This window comes from Bos indicus, chromosome 2 (genome assembly GCF_029378745.1).
Source record: "Bos indicus isolate NIAB-ARS_2022 breed Sahiwal x Tharparkar chromosome 2, NIAB-ARS_B.indTharparkar_mat_pri_1.0, whole genome shotgun sequence".
NCBI classification, from domain to species: Eukaryota; Metazoa; Chordata; class Mammalia; order Artiodactyla; family Bovidae; genus Bos; species Bos indicus.
The window spans coordinates 28,393,063-28,413,217 of record NC_091761.1 but is presented as its reverse complement, the minus strand read 5'-3'; the positions used below and the strand labels follow the sequence as shown (position 1 = coordinate 28,413,217).

The 20,155-nt window shown below is 38.8% G+C and overlaps 1 protein-coding gene across 3 annotated transcripts in view; it reads left to right on the top strand.

Moving 5' to 3' along the window:
* The window catches only part of B3GALT1 (beta-1,3-galactosyltransferase 1), a 619,500-nt gene that overhangs the window by 484,597 nt on the left and 114,748 nt on the right, over positions 1-20,155 (top strand). Inside the window, exon 1 of one of the 3 annotated variants that reach the window (XM_070799119.1) lies at positions 17,952-18,423. The exons of the other annotated variants lie outside the window; for them this stretch is intronic. The gene's annotated coding sequence lies outside the window, so the exon portion shown is untranslated. Of the gene's footprint in view, positions 1-17,951; positions 18,424-20,155 lie in introns of those variants that run through there. 3 annotated transcript variants of the gene reach the window in all.

The window sequence follows — 20,155 nt, the reverse complement described above, 5'->3', positions numbered from 1 at the left end:
TTTAGTACAGTGTGTCTAAGTTCTTAATGGTGTTGGCAACAATTCCCAAATTAAAAAGCTCTTCAGATTTCACTAGCAACGTGCTGTTTTCTCTCTTTTTTTCAGACATTCTCATGGTGTTAACATAATAACTAATATTTGTACAGTGCTTTACAGTTTATGAAATACTTTAAAACCTATCATCGTCTGACAGGGAGTATTATTCTGAACTCTTTTACCAAGGCAGAGTGAGGCTTAAAGATACAACTGGTTTGTTGAAGGGTACACAGCCACTCAGAGCTGAGATTGAAGCAGGTCTTCTGGCTCCAAATGTCATGCCCTTCATATCACATAGCACTGCCTCCCTAGTGTCTTTCCATGGGTTTCCACATGAGACATCATACATAGAAAATGTAAGTGTTATTATTTAACATGTAAGAGAATACAAAGGTCCATATAGTCAAAGCTATGGGTTTTTCCAGTAATCGTGTATGAATGTGAGAGTTGGACCATAGAGAAGGCTGAGCACCGAAGAATTGATGCTTTTGAACTGTGTTGTTGGAGAAGACTCTTGAGAGTCCCTTGGACAGCAAGGAGATCCAACCAGTCCAATCTAAAGGAAATCAGTCCTGGATATTCATTAGAAAGACTGATGCTGAAGCTGAAGCTCCAGTACTTGGGGCACCTGATATTAAGAGCAGACTCATTAGAAAAGACTCTGATGCTGAGAAAGATTGAAGGCAGGAGGAGAAGGGGATGACAGAGGACAAGGTGGTTAGATGACTTCACCAACTCAGTAGACATGAATTTGAGCAAGCTCTGAGAGACAGTCAAAGACAGGGAAGCCTTCCATGCCGCAGTCCATAGAGTCGCAAAGAGTTGGATACAATTGAGTGTCTAAACAACAACAAGAGAATAAATCTCAGCACCTAGAAAGATGTTCCAAATATTAGTTTCGGTCAAAAATGGGTCATTTTGCTCTTGTTCACATGAAAATCATACATAAGCAGTAGCTGATGCTTTTAAAGATATTAATAGTTCACATTTACAGAATAGTTACCATACACCATACTTAGCATACACTCAGTTCAGTTCAATTCAGTTCAGTCGCTCAGAACTTTCCAAATACTATTTCAGTTAATACTCACACACACCCATGAAAGGAAGCACTAGGGTCTTAGCTCAGGCTTCTCTAACAGAATCCTACAGACCAAGGAGATAGTTTAAACATTTTATCCCCACAATTCTGGAGAAATTCTAAGATCACAGATGTGCCATAATGATTGAGTTCTTGTTGCGAACCCTCTTCCAGGCAGAGAAGCTGCCTTCTCCCTGTATTCTCACATGGCAGAAAGAGGTCCCTTCTTCTTCTTATGAGGACATTAGTCCCATCATTGGGGCTTCACCTTAATGACCCTGTTACCTAACCACCTCCCAAACCTTACATTTCAAAAATACTATTACATTTAAGGGTTACAGCTTCAGCATATGAATTTGAAAGAAGAATGTGAACAGACCATAGCAACCAGGATTCTCCTCATTTTGTAGACAAGCAAATGAGTTGTAAGAGATTGTGTAAGTCACTCAAGCTAGTAAGTAGTAGGCTGGGAACTTGAACCCATGAAAAAATGGCTCCTATGAGCAGAGTCTTCACTAAACCATAAGGATTAAGATGTCTGGTTCTGTAATCAAGCTTAGGTTAGAATTTTAGCTGCACAGGCAACTGGCTGTATTAAATTGGGTGAATATTTAATCTCTCTGAAAACTGGTGTGTTTTTTGTTTTTTTTTTTCATCTGTCAAATGACTCAATAAGTTAACAAAAATTGACGGCTAATTAGGAGTCAATAAGTGGGAGCTAGTATTGTTCTACTGATGCTACACACAGCTTCCTTTATTTCTGAACTACATACTGAACACCTGCCGTGTGTATCAGACTTTCTTTGCACATTCATTGTTTACAAGTTCCATCTCCTCAGTACCCCCAAGATCAGCACACCCAAGGTTAACCAGGCGCTTTCCCTTCCTTCTTGCTGTTTGAAGGATCCTCTCACCATATGGAGTCAGGTTACTCACTTGTAGCTTCCTGTCATTGCTGTTGTTGAGAATGAGTTGGTAACTCCATCATCTTTTGTTTTGCAACATTGTGTCTCTGCCTAATGCTCCTTCTTAAAATCATTGGAATTCCTATGACTATTTTCCAGGGATAATTGAGGACACCCTCTCTGAGGAACATCAGTCTGTTTCACTGCAGACATCCCCCATTTACAAAACATGATTTAAAACCAAAAGCTTCCATCTTGAGGCCCTTCTCTCTTTCTTTTCTGCTTATAGAAAACCATGGGCTGATTAATGCCTCAGAGTCAGAAGGGTGATTGTTGGTTGCTTCTCTACCCTTAAGTGGATTTGTTCCCAGGCCCCTTAGCCCTGACTGTCAATTGTCTTTCCCTAAGATTTTTGTTTTCCCCCTTCCTCAGCCCTTAAAACTTACTCAGCAAACTTTCATTTTCCTTTTGACCTGCAAGGATTTGGTAAAAACACTTGTTCAGTCTCACTGTGCTCAGCAGGAAGGGCAGTGTTTTTATACATAGAATTGTAGCTTACATAATGCTCTTCTTATAAGGCCAAGAACAAAAACTCTTTAAGTTCAATGTCAGACCTGATACGATTGTGATAAGACAAATGCAAAATGCCTTTAATTGGAACAGATGTTTTATTATCTGAATATTTATGTAAATTCAGACCACACAGCCCATGTAGCCAAAAGTAGAATACAGTGAAGCATAAAATTGTAAATTGCTCATGTGGATGAGGTTTATTGATATTATAAAATGTCATGGTAAAACTTTTTATCAAATCTCATTTTGTCACACAATATTAAAATAATAATAATAATAAAACAGTGAGAGTTGTGAGTAATACTGACATAATTGACACGGACTCTCTTTGGATTCATAGCGCTTGCTCCAGACACTTGGTGTTCAACCTTCAGCAGGTGGCTTGAATTAAGTCCTGGCAAGCCTGGAGAATCCCAGGGACGGGAAGCCTGGTAGGCTGCTGTCTATGGGTTGCACAGAGTCGGACACGACTGAAGCGACTTAGCAGCAGCAGCAGCAGCAGCAGCAGAGCCTTCCCACAGCAGTGAACTGACACATAGGAAGATCTGCCATTGGCAAGGGTTTAGCTTCACCTGGAAATAAGCTGCCGGTGTGGAAACTGCTGAATCTGATAATAGTGTGGCTGTAACTTTAGCAAAACAGCTGCTTCCTTTATAAATCCCTAATGTTTTTGTGTAGAACTAAAATGTGGTCAGTTTGGTGGGACACCCATAATTGAATGAAGTAGGGAGAAACAGATAGAAAAGGGGGAAGGCAAATGAATCAGTTCATTCATCATTTACTTTATGTGAGCAAAACCTAATGTTCTTTAACAGAAGGTATTGCTCTTACTCGGGCTTCCCTGTTGGCTCAGATGGTAAAGAATCTGCCTGCAGTGTGGGAGACCTGGGTTCAGTCCCTGGGTTGGGAAGATTCCCTGAAGGAGGGCGTGACAACCCACTCCAGTATTCTTGCCTGGAGAATCCCATGGACTGGCAGGCTACAGTTCATATGGTCACAAAGAGTCTGACACGACTGAGCGACTAAGCACAACACAGTATATTGCTGTTGTTCATGTAGCATTGGAACTCAGTTAACATAATGATCTCTCTGTCATCATTGAAGATGATTAATTAATAGCCCTCCATTGAAGATAATTAAATGAAAGCATAAAGAGGAAGAAAAGAATATTCTTTGAGAGATTCATGAAAACTCTTCTGACCTTTTTTGAATGTTTATGTTGGGTATAATATTCAGTTCAGGCGGTCAGTTGTGTCCGACTCTTGGCGACCCCATGGACCACAGCACGCCAGGCTTCCCTGTCCATTACCAACTCCTGGAGCTTATTCAAACTCATGTCCATCGAGTCGGTGATGCCATTCAACCATCTCATCCTCTGTCATCCCCTTCTCCTCCTCCCTTCAGCCTTTCCCAGCATCAGGGTCTTTTCAAATGAGTCAGTTCTTCGCATCAGGTGGCCAAAGTATTGGAGTTTCAGCTTCAGCATCATTCTTTCCAATGAATATTCAGACTGATTTCCTTTAGGATGGACTGGTTGGATACAAGCTGGTTGAGTAATATAAGCTGTCTGGGTATAATATATGCTTTTTTTATAGATTTTTAATCCTCATAACACCCTGTGAGATAGATACTGTTTTTCTTTTCTTTTTTAGTAGACTTTATTTTTTAGGCAGTGTCAGATCCATGGCAAAACTGACCAGAAAGTGCAGAGATTTCCCACATATCCCCTGCCCCTGCACATGCACAGCCTCTCCCACTATCAGTATTGCCACCAGAGTGGTACATTTGTTACAGTTGATGAACTCACAGCGATACAGAGTTATCACCCAAAATCCATGGTTTACATTAGGGTTCATTCCTGATGTGCATTCTGTGGGTTTGGACAAATGTATAAAGATATGCACCTACTATTATTAGGAACTATTCGTTCCCATTTTATACCAGATGATTGGAAAAGGTCTGCTGAATCTAGCCATGAGAAGGCTTATCTGTGACCCCGATGAGGGCAGCTTTAAGAGAGTTGTTGGGCAAGAGTGGGAAGAAAACCTGAGATTCTTATTAGGAGAGTCTGTGAATGGGGCACTTACACATTCACTTACATGGATGACACCCTGCCTGTTTCTCATCCAGGAATTTTGGCTGCAGTGTGCTCTTAACCTTCATAGTAACCTACCTCTTAGTGTCTCATTTGCTTAAATAGTTCCTAAGTTTCAAAAACACTTTCAATCCAATACAGTTTGGTTGCCACAGTCCTGTAAGACATACTAGCTTCATTGTAGACTAACAGCAGAGGCACAGAGAGATTTCAAATGATTTGCCAAGACTGCAAAGCTAGTTGCTAGTGAAAAAATATGAGAACGAAGGAACAGCATGCTACTCTGGAGCTCAACAATCTTTAGAACCCATTAATCTTTGGCTCAGGTTCCCACAAACGCAGCTAATGGTGTGCTACATCATCTCTCTGATGGGTGTGAGGGGAGCTTCTGTGGTAATTGAAAGGATCCAGGAGACTCTGTCCTCCCCTCTTCTCCCCGTGTGCTGGGCAAAGGCCACTGACATGGTGATGTTATTGGACTAAATTCACCTGAGGGCACCTGGCATATTGCCATTTCCTGGTTTAAAGTAAGTCGTATTACCCAGCTCGCCAGTCCAGGAAAGTAAAAGGCAGGCAGTGCAAGTTCAAGGTCATAGAGGGAATCAAAAAAGAGCCCAGGCTGTGCCAGTTCTTAAGCAACATCACTTCTTCTTGTGCACAGACAGGACATTTCACACTTTGGTTTGTTGACATCCAAGAGTCATATTCGTGGGTCTACAAGAATTATTGTTGACTACAGAGATTCAGAAACATGAATCCAGGGACTGTTCTACAGAATAAACTCCCCTGTAAATATTTTTTGGAGCCCAGTCAGTAAAAAAAGCAAACATATGTTGGCCCAGTCATTATTTACCCAAACAGGGATGAAAGGAAAAAAAAGGAACAGTAGTCTTTGATCTCATTTTCTACCAGTTTACAAGTTTATTTGCTTGTGGCTGTGACTGTAACATCAAGTTAACCCAGTTTCCAGGCCATTATTGCTCTGAGGCAAAGCAACTTTTCAGTTGCTGTCATCATGGCCTGTATGTATGGGAAAACTTCAGAGATTACTCAGACATCAGCAAAAAACTAATTATTTGAGTGAGAGTTCCATGAACCATGTGAGTCCTTGGTCTGGAAGGCACAATCCATTTATTCCTGAGGTCATGGAAAGTAACACAGGCTGCCCTAACAACCACAGTGATTCCTCTTTAGAAGCATTCAAATATGGATCTTAGAGAATGGAATATGAATTATGAAAGGCTCTCTTTTAAAATCTCCTTCTTTAACAAGCCAGTTCCTCCAGTTTCACTGCTGGACCTCTTTGCTATTAAATCAAGCAGATAATAGAAAAGAAGAAAACAGACAATATACTCAAAGTGAGTTGACTTCTTTTTATTGTGTTGTGTCTGCATCTTTGATTCTTCCCATTTTGTGTGTGTGTGTGTGTGTGTTTTTCCATCCATCTTTCTTTGCTTGATTTTTTTCAAATACCTCATTAACAGTGGCCACTTCTGCCTCTTCTATTTTTAATATGTGAAGTGTTTTATTTCTCTTCCATTTCTGCTTATGCTGCCATCATCTCCTCACTCTCTTTTCAAGTGACTGAGTTTGCACAAGGTTTTATATTTTTAAACACTCATTCTAACAAAGTTCTTTGAAGAAAGGAATACAGTCTTAAATATAAATCAGTCTGAGCCAAACGAAAGCATGCTCAAGCAAGGCATTAAATCCCCCCTCTGATTTCCAAAACTACACTGAAAAATAGCTTAGGTTAGCTAGACAGCATGTGGCAAAGGTGGAAAACAGGAGTATGAAGAGCCCCTGGTTATATCAAATTTTGCTTTTTTGTTTCTTTGGATTTGCCAATAAATTCTAGGAGCCATGCCTTTTTTATTATATTTCCTTGGTCTCTGCTATCTCCAGGATTTAGCAAATGAAATTCCAATAGACTGTCTAGAGACCTCTGGCCCAGTAGCAGCTGAACATATCAAAGGGCCAACCACAGAGCAAGAGTAATGAGAGTGTGAGTTTCGATCTGTCTCTACCCTTGCTGTCTTAGCAGGGACTGCTTATATTCCATAATATGTAGCATAATATTTCCTGGAGGAGGGCATGGCAGCTCATTCCACTATTCTTGCCTGGAGAGTCCTATGGACAGACGACTGGAGGGCTGTGGTCCACTGGGTCTCAAAAAGAGTCAGACGTAACTGTAGCGACTGAGCATGCAGCACAGCATAATATTGCAGAAGCATTTTCACTGGCTCAAAGCTAGTTGTGCAAAAATAAATACATCTCTCCTACATATATTCCTACAGGTATGGATAGATAAAGGTACGTATTAGTGAAGGATGAAAAAAGAGTTGAGGACAGAAGGGGAAAAAAGTAATGACCATTCACTGAGCTTCTACTCTGTCCCAAGTGCTTTGGTTGTATTATCCCATTTCATCTTACAATTATCCTATGAAGTATTTACAAGCTATGCCTTTTGAAAAAGAAAATGTAGGAATAAGACGGTTATTTTTTGGCTGTGCTAGGTCTTCGCTGCTGTGTGCAGGCTTTCTCTAGTTGTGGCAAGTAGGGGCTACCCTCTAGTTGCAGTTCCAGGGCCTCTCACTGCAGTGGCTTCTCCTGTTGCAAGCACAGGCTCCGGGGTGTGCGGGCTTCAGTGGTCGGGGCACATGGGCTCAGTAGCTCTCAGTCTCCAGAGTGTGGGCCCATTAGTTGTGGCTCAGGCTCAGTGGTTGCAGCACAGGAGTTTAGTCGCTTTGTGGCATGTGGGATCTTAGTTCCCTCACCAGGGATCAAACTAGCATTCCCTAATTTGCAAGGAGAAGTCTTGCCCACTGGATGACCAGAGAAGCCCTAAGTATTTCATATATATTCTTTCATTTACAGCAACTCTCTCAAGTAGCTAGTATCAGTACTTCCATTTAGTTATGAGAGACCAAAGAGTAGCATAAGGAGAATACTTTGTCCAAGTTGCAGAATCCATGGGTAAAAGCTCCAGAACTTGACCCATAGCCGACTGACTGCCTTCATATCATCCACGTGCTTTTCATATCCAACCATGTCTTTTGAGACACATGATATGAAAATTCAACCCCCAAAATATATTTTAGTGCCATGTTTAAGACAAATAAAATTCTGTATCATTCAAAATGTGAATAGCACGACAGTGTAGCCAAGTGCTAAAAGGATTATCTCAAAAGATAATTCAGCATGTCTGTAAAATATTTGTCAACCCTTGTTGTCACTGCAATACATGTAGGACTCCTCCTTCAAAAGGCATTGGAGGTTCAAGGTAGTATTGATGGTATGAGGAGAGCGCAGTCTAAAACTCAGTTAAACTGTACTGCTCAGAAAGAATTACCAGATTGCTGTTGAACTGGATTAATAAATTCAAAGAGTGCATGAATTCAGCTAGAATAAATTTCAGATTTTAGGATTCCAAACTGAACAAAACCTAGTAACTCATTCTAACAAATCTTTTTTACAGGGCTGAAACAACTAATGATAAGCAACTCTTTGCTTTGATAAAAGTATCATTATAAGTAATGCAAATGAAAAGATCTATTATTCCAATAATTATTTTCCCCTTTATTTAGATCTCCTTGCCTCTTATAATGGCAATTTGAATAGATGGGAAAGTATGGGCTTACAGAAACTTAGATTAATTCAGAATTTATTGTGTGCCAGGCATTGTCCTAAGTACTTTAGCTTGCATTCTATGTGAGATACATACTAGGTAATCTCTGTTAAATGGATGAGGAAGCAATGGCTTAATGAGATTAATTTCCCTGTATCACATAACTGAAAAGAGCTTGGCTTTAAATCTAGATCTTCTTGACCATGGAGCCTGAGCTCTTCATCAGTAGTCATTGAATTCATAGCTGGACAAATGATCATATTCAAAAGGTGTAGATCAATAGATGATTGTTAGCATAAAGAGCTATATAAGTTCCATTTCTGGGTCTTACAGTTTAAATGAAATACAGGTCACTTGGAGTAGGCTTAGAAAAGAACAACTTGAAGGGCAGAGGGTCCACAACCCCTTCAGTTGAAAAGGGATCTTAGGAGCCAGCAGTGTTTAGCCAGAAGAAGGGAAGACATAATATTGTCCAATCTTCAGAGATTTGAAGAGTTTCCCTCAAGGAAGTGAAATGAGCCTATAATTCAGAGGTGCCTGGAAGAAACTGTTTCCAGGTTGTTTGACATTCTGTGATTCTGTGATACGTTCTTCATGAATCCAAAGAGTATGTGTTCATTCAGGCAGTTACAACATAGCACCATAGACTAGGGGCTTAAAGAACAAGAATTTATCTCTCATGGTATTGGAGGCTGGGAAGTCCAAGATCAAGATGCCAGCAGATCTGATGTCTGGTGAAGACACTCTTCTTGGTTTACTGTTGGTCATCTTCTCCCTGTATCTTCACATGGCAGAGAGCAGAGAGGGCCAGCTCTCTTTTCCCACCATGAGAATTCTACCCTCAAGACCTAATCACCTCCCAAAAGCCCCATCTCTGAATGCCATCTCATTAGAGTTTCAGCATATGAATTTGGGATTGAGGGGAGACACAAACACTCATTACATAGCAGAATAGAGCCAATCCAAGTTGCATGTCAGTTTAGCTCGAAAAAGAATTCTCTGCTAGAGCAGTCGAAAGATGGCAGTTGTGCTTCAGACTTCATCCATCATTGCAGTTACCAGTATGGGTCAGAAAAATACTCATCAGGAATTTTGGAAAGGCAATTTAAACATAAGGTGATTGATTAAATGAGTTGTCTTTCTTAGACGAGAGAGGCCGTGAATTAACACATAAAGGCTTCATGATTACAAACCCCTAAATCATTGAGCTAAGATTCCTGAGTGTGGGATCCCATGTTTCCTGTGCTCACCTCAAGAAGCCTTCAGTAGAAAGGGAAAACTACAGAGAAGAATTTATAATGACAGTAGCATCAGCTTTCAGCTCTTGCACTTGAGTTCTAAAATGACATATACCAGGTGGTAAGAAAATCTGTGAAATTATTCACAATAGTCAAGGGGTGAAGGCAACCTTCATATCCATCAACAGATGAATGGATAAACAAAACATGGTGAATATATAATGGTATATTATTCAGCATTAAAAAAGAATGGAATCTTAACATATGCTACAGCATGAATGAACCTTGAGGACATTAGGCTAAGAGAAATAAACCAATCACAAATATTGCGTGATTCCTTGGTTAAATATATATGGGTATGGGTTAATGAGTGAAAAATTCAAATTAGGTGGTAAGATCAAATTCATTTTTAAAATGCAGTAAACTCAGACATCATGATGGACACAAAGAGAATGACTGGACCTACTCTGCAAATCCCTGAAGCTAGGGTCAATTTCATGTTTGGCTTTTCTCAAGTGATATTTTCCTAGAAAAGAAGGTACTACAGTGATGCACTTTTTTTTTTTTCTTTCAGCCTCAAATACCCCTAATATCTTCTATGTGAAACATGCGTAATATGGATACACCAAAAAATACTTAAGAATCCCTGTCTAGACAAACAGGGTTATAATTCAGACCTCTAAAAAGAGAGATTTCATATAACACCTCAGGATTTCTTAGCTTTTCAGAATAGCTAGAAGTTTCAGAGAAAAGTCAAACTCTCCCTTCTGATTGCCTTGTTGTCTGTGTATTTTCCATTGTGGGACCCACTCTTATCCATATTTGAAACGAAGAGACAGTTGCCTTTGAACTCTGTGTATCCTTGACATCTTCCATTTTCTGACATTCACTATCTTTCCAGGTTTCCCGTGATAGCTCTTGGATTGAAATGTATAACTATTAAGACAGTATTATAAGTAGGCCTTCCTTTATGCTTAGATGTGAAATAGTGTGTCTCCCTAAGCTCAACCTATTCTATATTTTTAAGTTTCTTGATGGTTAATTCCAGTCCAGATTTTATTCCTCCTGCCCTCTTACTCAAGGTTGGATTGATTTTTTTTTTCTTTCAGCTGCCTAAGCTATAACAATTAGGGGTGTGCAATGAAGGATAAAATAGCTCTGATTCTAAATTGCATCCTAGCAAATGGGGAGATTTTTAAATTAAGTTGTTCCCGACTTTACTAAACAACTGTAATTTCTAAATTTATGATTCACATATAGTTGTGATGTAACTTACAGGACAGCTTGATATAGTGATGAAAATTTAAATAATTCCCTAAGATAAAAAATCAAAGAGTCATCCATAAGAGGTAGTAGCTTCCTTAATCCAAATAAAGAAAGCATGGGGTCAGATGGCAGAGATAGGAATTAGAAAACATTTGTCCATAGTGCCAAAGCTAAGAATTCTTCCTGAAAGCTACTGCTGAAAGGATTGTGGTCCAAATGGCTTTATTTCCCATGTTAAGAAAAATGTAGGGACATGATTTGTGTTCCCTTCAACTACATCCTTTCCAGGTATTTAGCATTTTCTCCCTTCTGGTTCTAACCTACCTTATTTTCTTCATATATAGAATATGTTAAGTGCTTTTCTCCACTTCACATTATATATTTGTGTTTATTATCAGCCTCCATATAACTAGACTATAAGCGCCTTGTCATTCCAAAGATTAACCCTTTAGTAAGAGTTCAATAAATATTTGTGAACTGAAGGAATGAATGAACAGTGAAACAGCCTTTTTATTATAGTCCACATTGTATTAAAAGTGATTCCATTGGGAAACCTTGTAAATCAATGTATTTTGGGCTAGTCAGATTGGGTAAATGGAACACATTTAATAGCTTCTCTGAGGGATCCACTTTTTGCCAACAGTAAAGATGGATGTCAGGTACAGTCTTCCTAACTTCATGCTTGACAGTGGAACATGTATTTTAATGTATAAATGTAGAATTTCCTGAGTTCTTTGACCTAATTTTTTTCCAGAAATGTTAGTACATACTGCTCTTGAACACCAGTGAAAACACCTTGTAGTGAGATGTCTTTGGCTTCTTTGGCATTCTTAACTTCTGTCAACAAAAATATTAAACTATCGATAGTAAAAGTAGAGAAGAGTTTTATTTGAGCCAAACTGAGGATTATAGTCTGGAAGACAGCTTCCCAGGTTACTCTAAGAAACTGCTCCAGGGAAGCATGGTTTTCAACATGGTTTTATATCTTGTCAGAACAAAGAACATTAAACAAGTCATGGATATATTTCTTCAAGGTTTCAGCAAAAACAGACCAACACTTACCAGTGAGTCAGTGTGGTCTTGGCACCTGGGAAGGGAGTCTTATCACTGGAGGAGAACCAGCATGGCTGTTCCAGGGAAGGAGGCATTTACTCTTTATTTTTAATATGGATTTTCTTTACTTCTGGTCAGTGCATCCTTTTCTTTAATAATTAAGGCAGATATACAGTGTATGTTTGAAAGTCCACAAATAGGCTGTTTTAGTCAGCATAAAATTCAAGATAACTCATATATGAGCCAGAATGTCTTTCCCACACCTCAATATATGAAAATTACTTTTGTCACTTGGATGCAAAATAATCTTCTATAAAACTCTGGTGGACTTCCTTTTAGTCAAAGTCAAATGTGGCAGGTAAAACAATATTACTATAGCATGCTAATAAATAGCTTTATTATTTTTTCAATACTTTGCAAATACTTTACAAGAATAGCCCATATGATAAATTAGAATAAGAAGGGTACGGAGTAGAAATATCTTACCTGGCTAGCCCTCTGAATGATAACAAGGAGTAGATAAGATCAGTTTCATGCAAATACCCTGAAAATAAAATACTAGCAATACAAATAATCAAATATGTAAATAATAAAAATTTGTTTAGAAATGGTTCATATGCAGCTGATTATTTTTAGATTTTGCCCAATATCATAACCTCTGTTCCAGGTGAAAGCCTGCATTCATCCCCCAATATACAACCTATTATACTTTATCCCTTGGGTAGGCACTGTCAGGCCTTCTCAACCTCCATGCCCACTTCCCCTGGTACACACTCCAGCCTTCCTTCCAGTTTCTGGGAGGAGCTCGCTTCTTCCCTGGCTCTAGGAGCCATTGATTCAGGGGTAAGCACGTGACCCAGGCCAGAACAATGAGAATGGAGAGCAAGATTTGGAAATCAAGCCTCCTTGCCTTTATGAAGATGTTTCTAGAATTACTCCTGGGTTTCTCCAGTCATGGAGGAAGACTTTTGTCATCTTTAGAGTTACTGGAAGCCAGTTTTTGTCTGTGTGAGTGATGTGACACCCCAGAAAGCAGAGTGGAGAGGAAAAAAAGAGTGGGTATTTGAGAACATTGTTGGGTCAGTGAACCAAATTTCTCTTGTGATTCAGTGTATCTGCAGTGTTGTTAATATCAGTGTAAACTGGATGTTTGGTTGTGTGTCACCAAATGGATCATAATAAGTGAAATTCCTTTCTTCAACAAACCTATACGAAGAATCCATTAAATTTTAGGCTCTATTATCCAAAGGTAATTTACATCTCTTTCGTGCCCTCAAAGAAGTTGCAATCTGGTAAGAGAAACAGAAAGTGAATACCCAGGTCGGTGGTGATATACTGAGAATGTCCATCATAGATGCAGGCAATAAGGGGGTTCAGAGTTTAAAGACAATTTTAAAAACTATAAAATTGACTAAAAGTGTTTTTTTTTAATTATGACCACACACGGTCAATTTTAAATAATGCTGATACAGGGATAGAATATTTCTCCCTGTCAGGATGGACCATACCCACTGCCTCAGGCCTCCAGACCTGGGGCATCATTGTTAAATGACTACCTCTTAAATCACACTAAATCATCTTTGTAGCTCAAAGTTCACTCTTTCAGAAATAAGACTTCTAAAGAAATCTGTTCTTTGATTATATGGCAACCAAAAATCTTGATTGCAATAATGGAGAAGAGGTATCAAACTATAACAAGTTGGCAACAGGGAGTATTTCAGTATTGTGTGAAGGCAACTCAGGAACTTATTGAAGCTATATGAGTACCATAATGTGGTAAGGAAAATTATATGCCCACAAAATATTAATGCTAAAGAGTGGAGAGCTGATATATACTTCCAATTGTCCTTACTGAGAAATTGATATCTCTCAGCCAGGTGAGGCAAAGAGAACAGACTCAGAAAGGACTCTGGAAGTTTCTACTAAGGTAATTTAATCCATCAGTCCTGTTCTGTGCATCTCCCATTCTTGCTGTGATCTAGTTCCTATCAAGAGCTCACTGGATCGGTGCTCTGGACCTCACTGTCCAATGAATGGTTGCTCCAAAATAGCTTTAATAGTAGTCTTTATCCACTGTAGTATGAAAGACAGTTGACTTCAGCATTAGGGCTTGGCTATTTCCTACCTAATGGGTACAGATTGCACTGTGTTGACCTAAAACAGATAGACTGCCAGTTATTTCTCCCGCAGAAATGCAGAAATGGATTTATTTGGGATCAGCAGAATATTGCAGTTTGAAGTATGCAACCTTGACTAGCCACGTGTGAGTCCCCGCACAGCAAGGAAAGGAGAACTTTTTTAGAGGAGGGGAGAGGAAGTTGGGAGGACCGTGGTAAACAAAGAGTCCGTTGGAGGAGTTGAAAGTGTGAAGTATAGTGTGGCTTTTCATTGGCTGAGTTGTGACGCTCTCATTGGCTGACCTCCTGCCCAGCAAGAAGAGAGGGTTTTCCTTTTTTCTGTTGGGCTGTAGGGTGTGAGAAATTCCTGTTCTGGATGCCCAACTATTTTCTTGAGTTTTCTGTTTATTAATTAGTGATTTAAATATTTTCCCCCTCTATTATTCTAGTCTTTCACAGTGGACAATAATTGTGCGTATATATGTTCTCATATTACCCTCTATGCCTTTTTTTCTCTAATAACTTACATCTTCCTACGTCTTCCTAACTGTATCTAATCACAGTCTTAATCTGTATCTTATCTGCTAAATCTTATCAGTTGTTTGAAGAGATAGAGAAGTAGAGTAAAAGATGATTTAGTAAGTGGCAGTCATTTCAAAGATAGAAGGGACAGATTCATTCCTTTCCTAAGTAGTTCATATTAATGAACATTATCTTTATTGTTCTGTTTGATTTAGACTATCTATAAAACTCATGATATACAATCAACTGAAATTTTCACTTTAAAAGAAATTTTAACTCATCTTTCCAATTGTTGCATTAATTTTTCTTTTTAAAAGACAAATAAAATGAGACCTTATTAAGTTTCAAAGTTTCACTAAGAAACTTAAGAGTCAATGCAGTAACATGCATTTGCAAACTCACTGTATTGATTTATTTGGTATGGGATCATCTTCCAAGCCCTCTCAAGCCTTTTGACCATGTCTCTAAGAGGATATGCGTGACCTAACGCAAGGCCAGCACTGTATTCTGTGAGTGTGTGATTTATTGTTTTTCAAAAAGATCAAAAAGAGTCATGAGTTCAATGAATGCAGCTGAATTCTCCTGCAGTTGAACAAATCCATTTCCTATTGATTTTCTTCAAAAATATGTGACTATAGAACTGCTTTCCCACTATTCTTAGCAGTAACATCTTGGTCATACACTTCGATTAATAATAACTTGTAGATAGCACTGAGGCCTCGGTGTACCAAAATTAGTATTCCTTGTTACATACTAATTTAAGATACTGAGCTTCAATTATGAAATTTGTTGTTCAGTTTTTACACATTACATTTAGTGGCCCCTAAATTTGTTATGTCTTTTAAGTCTTCTTTCCCACAGATCGTAAATCAATCTCCTTTTTTATTGTATGAAAAAATTAGCACACACAATTGATTTCAGAAGTGGCATTAAAATGCATGCCTACTGCATATCTGATAATATAACAGCATACAAATTAAAGAGATTTTTCTTTCATTCCCTGTGTTGACAGTCCTCCTTTCCGGTCTTTCCCTCTTCCTTCCTGCTTTCCTTGCTTCTCATTTCCCCTCCACCAAATCCAAAATTATTTGGAGTCACTATGTGGACATTTTTCCCCTTTATAATGAGTTCAGCAGGGTCAGTGTCAGCATTTGGACTTATATAGAAAATAACTTCTTCATTATTTATGGTAATAAAGGGAGATGGCGCTGTGGGAGTAGAAGTTCTCTGCACTTTTAGAGCCGGCAGCCAATCTGAAAGGGTTGGAAGGCTTTCTGACCCTTGATGCCGTTCCCAAAGACTTCAATTCTGCCATTAGCAATTTGATCCTCAGGGTTAGGGCACTGCCCCTTATCAAGATGCAAATCCCTCTGAGCCAGAAAATGCCATAAGCTGCTGTGATCCATTAACATCATATGACTAATTCATAGATTGGGATATTTCCAACAAAACTAGGCTGAGAGCAGATTTTGTAAGGAGAACTAGAGTCTGAGAGAGAGTCAGAACTAGATGAGGTCACCAAACATCTAAAGAACAGTAGACCACTGCAAGCAGAGAGAAAGAACAACCAGAGGCTGAAGAGGTTGAAGAGAGGCTCCTCTGACTTCCATTTTTACCCATTCTTACTCCTAAGTGTGAATATTTTTTAAATGAATGAAATAAAAACATCCACACAAACATCTTAGAAACTTAGAGCAAGGGACATAGTTTCTTGTGTAATTTCATTTGGGATCACAAGAGGCAAGAGTCATGGAGACTGGGAAGCATCAATAGAAAATAAATTGTAGATGATCAAAGCATGAAAAAGTGGTAGAAAGAGGTTATTTATTTGGCATTTACAGGATTTTAGAATACATACGTAATTCTGATAATGACTATTAAAACTAGACACAAAAACTGGTCAGAAGTCTCATTTCAGTCTAATAGTTTAATATTTGTTTTACCAAACTAGATTTGATATAGCTGCAAATGCGTACTTTTTCTCTTCCTACATTTACTAAGCATTCCTGGTGTCCTTTTGTATACACGTTTTATTGTTAATATTCTGGGGAATACAATGAATAAGGAAAACAAAAAAGCTGCTCCCAAGTAGCTATCAAAGTGTTACAAAAAAGAAAATTAAGCAATAAATATAGTACCATGATATGATTTCTTTAGGAAGAGCAGAGGAAGCACAATGTGGTATACAGAGGGTGTTAAATAATACTCAGTACCCCTTTAAGTTATAAATAACCTGTTCAGCCTTTGCTCTAAAGATTGGCAGTTGGGGGGTGAGAAGTACTTGCATGCAGATCACCCAAGGCAAGCCTTCAGTTATCCACTGAGATGAGGGTTGAAATCCTGGGAATTTATCATAGAGGAAAAGAGCGCCCACTCCCACCTTTGCTAGAAATTCTCAAAGATCCGTAAGGATTTTAGGGAAGGAAACAAAAATTAAAGTATTTCCCTGAGGCTTTTTCTGAGATCAGAATTCCTCCTTGGTATAGTCGAGTATGATTAGGGTTTGGGAGACGCCCAAGTGTTAGAGGTTAGAACAGGGTCTTCTTAAGCTGAGGTCGCAGAAAGCACCACAGCTAAGGGAAGGTGAAAAGTGGACGACTGTGGGGAAGTTGGACAACTATGGCCCAGAATTTCGGAAGGAGAAACTGAATGGACCACAAATTTGAAGGAGCCGGAGGAAAATACAGAAATCAGGATATGAGGCCAGAATTCTATCAGTTAGTCACACTGGATCCCACAGTAAGTGACAGCGTTTTGTGGCTTGCTTTTTTGAAGTGCATGGGAGAAAAGCCTGAGGTCAAACTTACTGGGCTGGGGCTGAGTGAATATTGCCAGCCAAAGCCAGTCTTCCTTGGACAGATCAGCATCTCTATCCTTGTGATCTCACACTACTTAATAATAAGTGATGAGAATCGCTCTTGCTGTCTTCAGTGTGCCTCAAGCATTTATTAAGCAGCAGCTGTGTTTCAGGTTCTATGCTAAGTATACATGGAGAGGCGAGTGAACATAGCTGATGCTTCAGAACCTAGTCCAGAGGGGTAAAGCCACTATCCTTCAATTAAAAATGTTTTTTGTTTTTTTTTTTTTAAAAGAGAACCTAGAGAGATAAGTTCTTCATAAAGTAAAACCAAGCTTCAAATCAACTTCATCTCTGATTAAAATAAGGTTATCCTGACATGTTAAAACACCCAGCTGTACTCTCAGAGGCAAAAATAAATCTTCTCTGATGAAACATTAAAAAAAAAAAAAAGAATGTAGAGTCCAGAGGGCATGTATAAAACACCCCCAAGCCAGACAGAACTAAGTTGCTTGTATTTTTGTGAGGCTGGCCAAGAGCTGGTTTTAGAAGTCTAGCTTCAACATGTAAATAGTCAAGATGAAGCTTTTCACAGAACTCATATTATTAATCATAAAAATCCTTTGGATCACAGCCTTTTCATAGCTTAATATACTGTAACACTGACCTTGAAGACACATGCCTTTAAAGGACTGATTAGCAGAAAATAGGAAAGCTCTTGACACTCAGGAAACTTTGGGATTTCATATCTGTTCCCTTGTACCTGCAGGTCCCATCCTCCTTCCCATCTGTTCCTTTCACTTCTGATGATGGAATCCTACACCATGGGCAGGATTTTCACTTCTCAATATAGAACCCATGTACCTTACCTCATGGTCCAACTGACTTCCTGAGAATAAATCATTGTCTTTGTATTTCATAAGCAGCAACAAACATTGATTTTGTTGTTAGTATGTATGAGCCTGCATTCATTCAACAAACTATATATTTTAATCAACAAGTGCCCTAAAATTTTGGATTTTAACGCCCTGAGAGATCAACTTTTAATCAGTTACTAATTACAATTTGAGAAGCCTTGTGTCCAGGCCAAATGCCATGTGACTTATCCTCTGGTGAGTAACTCCTCTTCATTTGAAGTCTTAAAGTTGTTTTAAATGCCTTAAACCAAGTTTCTTCAACAGCAGTGTCAGAACTGTGACATTTTATGCTAATTTTACAGTGAAAAGGATTCTTTAGCAATGTGTTGAAAGGCAATGTGAGTTCATCTGAGTCTTTGATTATGTTTAATAGTTTTGCTGTCAGACAGTGAGTCGTGATCTTTACTTGTACTTTACATTTGTATTTACACCTCCTTGCATTTGATAAAAGCAAGGTAGCAGAGTCTGCCTATTGACAGTGATGGCTCCTTTATTTTAATCAGTGCAGAGAAAAAAAGTAAAACTTGGCACAGTGGGGTGTAAAACCCCTTCCTTCTGCCATTTGCAATGTAGTAGTTTTATGTGTAACCTTGTAGGACAACTTTGTGCAACAAAATGTCAGCATATCTAGTCATTTGATTTACATGAGAAATTTTTACTTTCCTTCTATCAGGTTCAGTGTAGCAAATGAGGTTAAGAAAAAAAAAATATCTTCTCTATTTGCAAGCCTTGGTGATATAACCATTTATAAGTATGCCTAAGTAATATTTTATTTAATGGGAGAAAATCAATGTCAATTTTCTCTCCACTCCAGTGAGGCTGAATTTTTCTTGCAGTAGGGTGTGGTCAGAATAAATGAACTGCAAAGAGAACACTAACTGAGAAGTGGAATTGGTATTTCTGAATTCCTATGGACTACAATAATTGTAAATAATTTATCTCAAGTTTGCCTCCATCCTAGTCTGCATTTTTAAATTTCCTCTAGGAGTCTTTGAGCTGATTAGCTTTGGAGGTTTTCTCCCCATGTGTGCCAGTGTCTTTAGTTAGATGTCACAAATTTGAAATAGGTTTTGTCCCTTTTGGTGAAAATAATTTGGAGTTCAACAAAGTAGACATCTTGGTACCTAGGTACTAGTCCTTCAGGTAGGAGTCTATTTAGGATACAAACAAACAGATGAAGTTATGGATGAGTATAAGGTGGAGTTTGGTAAGCTTTTTACATATAGGGTCAGGTAGTAATTATTTATGGCTTTGTGAGCTGTACAGTTTCTGTCATGACTACTCAAGTCTGCCAGTGTAGCACAAAAACAGATATAAACTACATATAACTGAATGAGCAGAGATCATGGTAGTGTTCAAATAAAACTTCATTCAAAACAAGGATTGCCCTAGTGTAAATCAGCTTCCTGGGATCATGTTTTGGCACAGTACTAAAAAATAGCGATCACAGAAACTTTCTTTACACATTCATGTGGGAAAAGTGTTGGGGTTCTTTTAGACACTGATGAGTTATTTAAAATGGTATCTTAATACCAGCAAACCCTTTCTCTAGGCTTGCAAGATGCAAGGTAACAAGTGCTTGAGTAAATGACCAAAAAAGGACCAGGTGAGACCAGGCAGAGGCAGCAGAGAGTCAGATCCACCCAGTATGTTTTCCCAGGTGCTGGTAATGTGGGGTGGGGTGCATTGAAGTGAGAATAGAGGAAGGAGTCTGGTTGTAGGAGAAGTTTGGACCAGGAACTTGCTAGTATGTCTGTTCCAAATCAGAATCCATCCAAACCTTAAGGAAGTAGGAATTACCAAGATACTGGGGCCCTGGGACTTCTCTGGCAGTCCAGTGGTTAAGACTGTGCTTTCAATGCAGGGGGCACGGGTTTGATCCATGGTCGGGGAACTAAGATCCCACATATTACACCGTATGACCAAA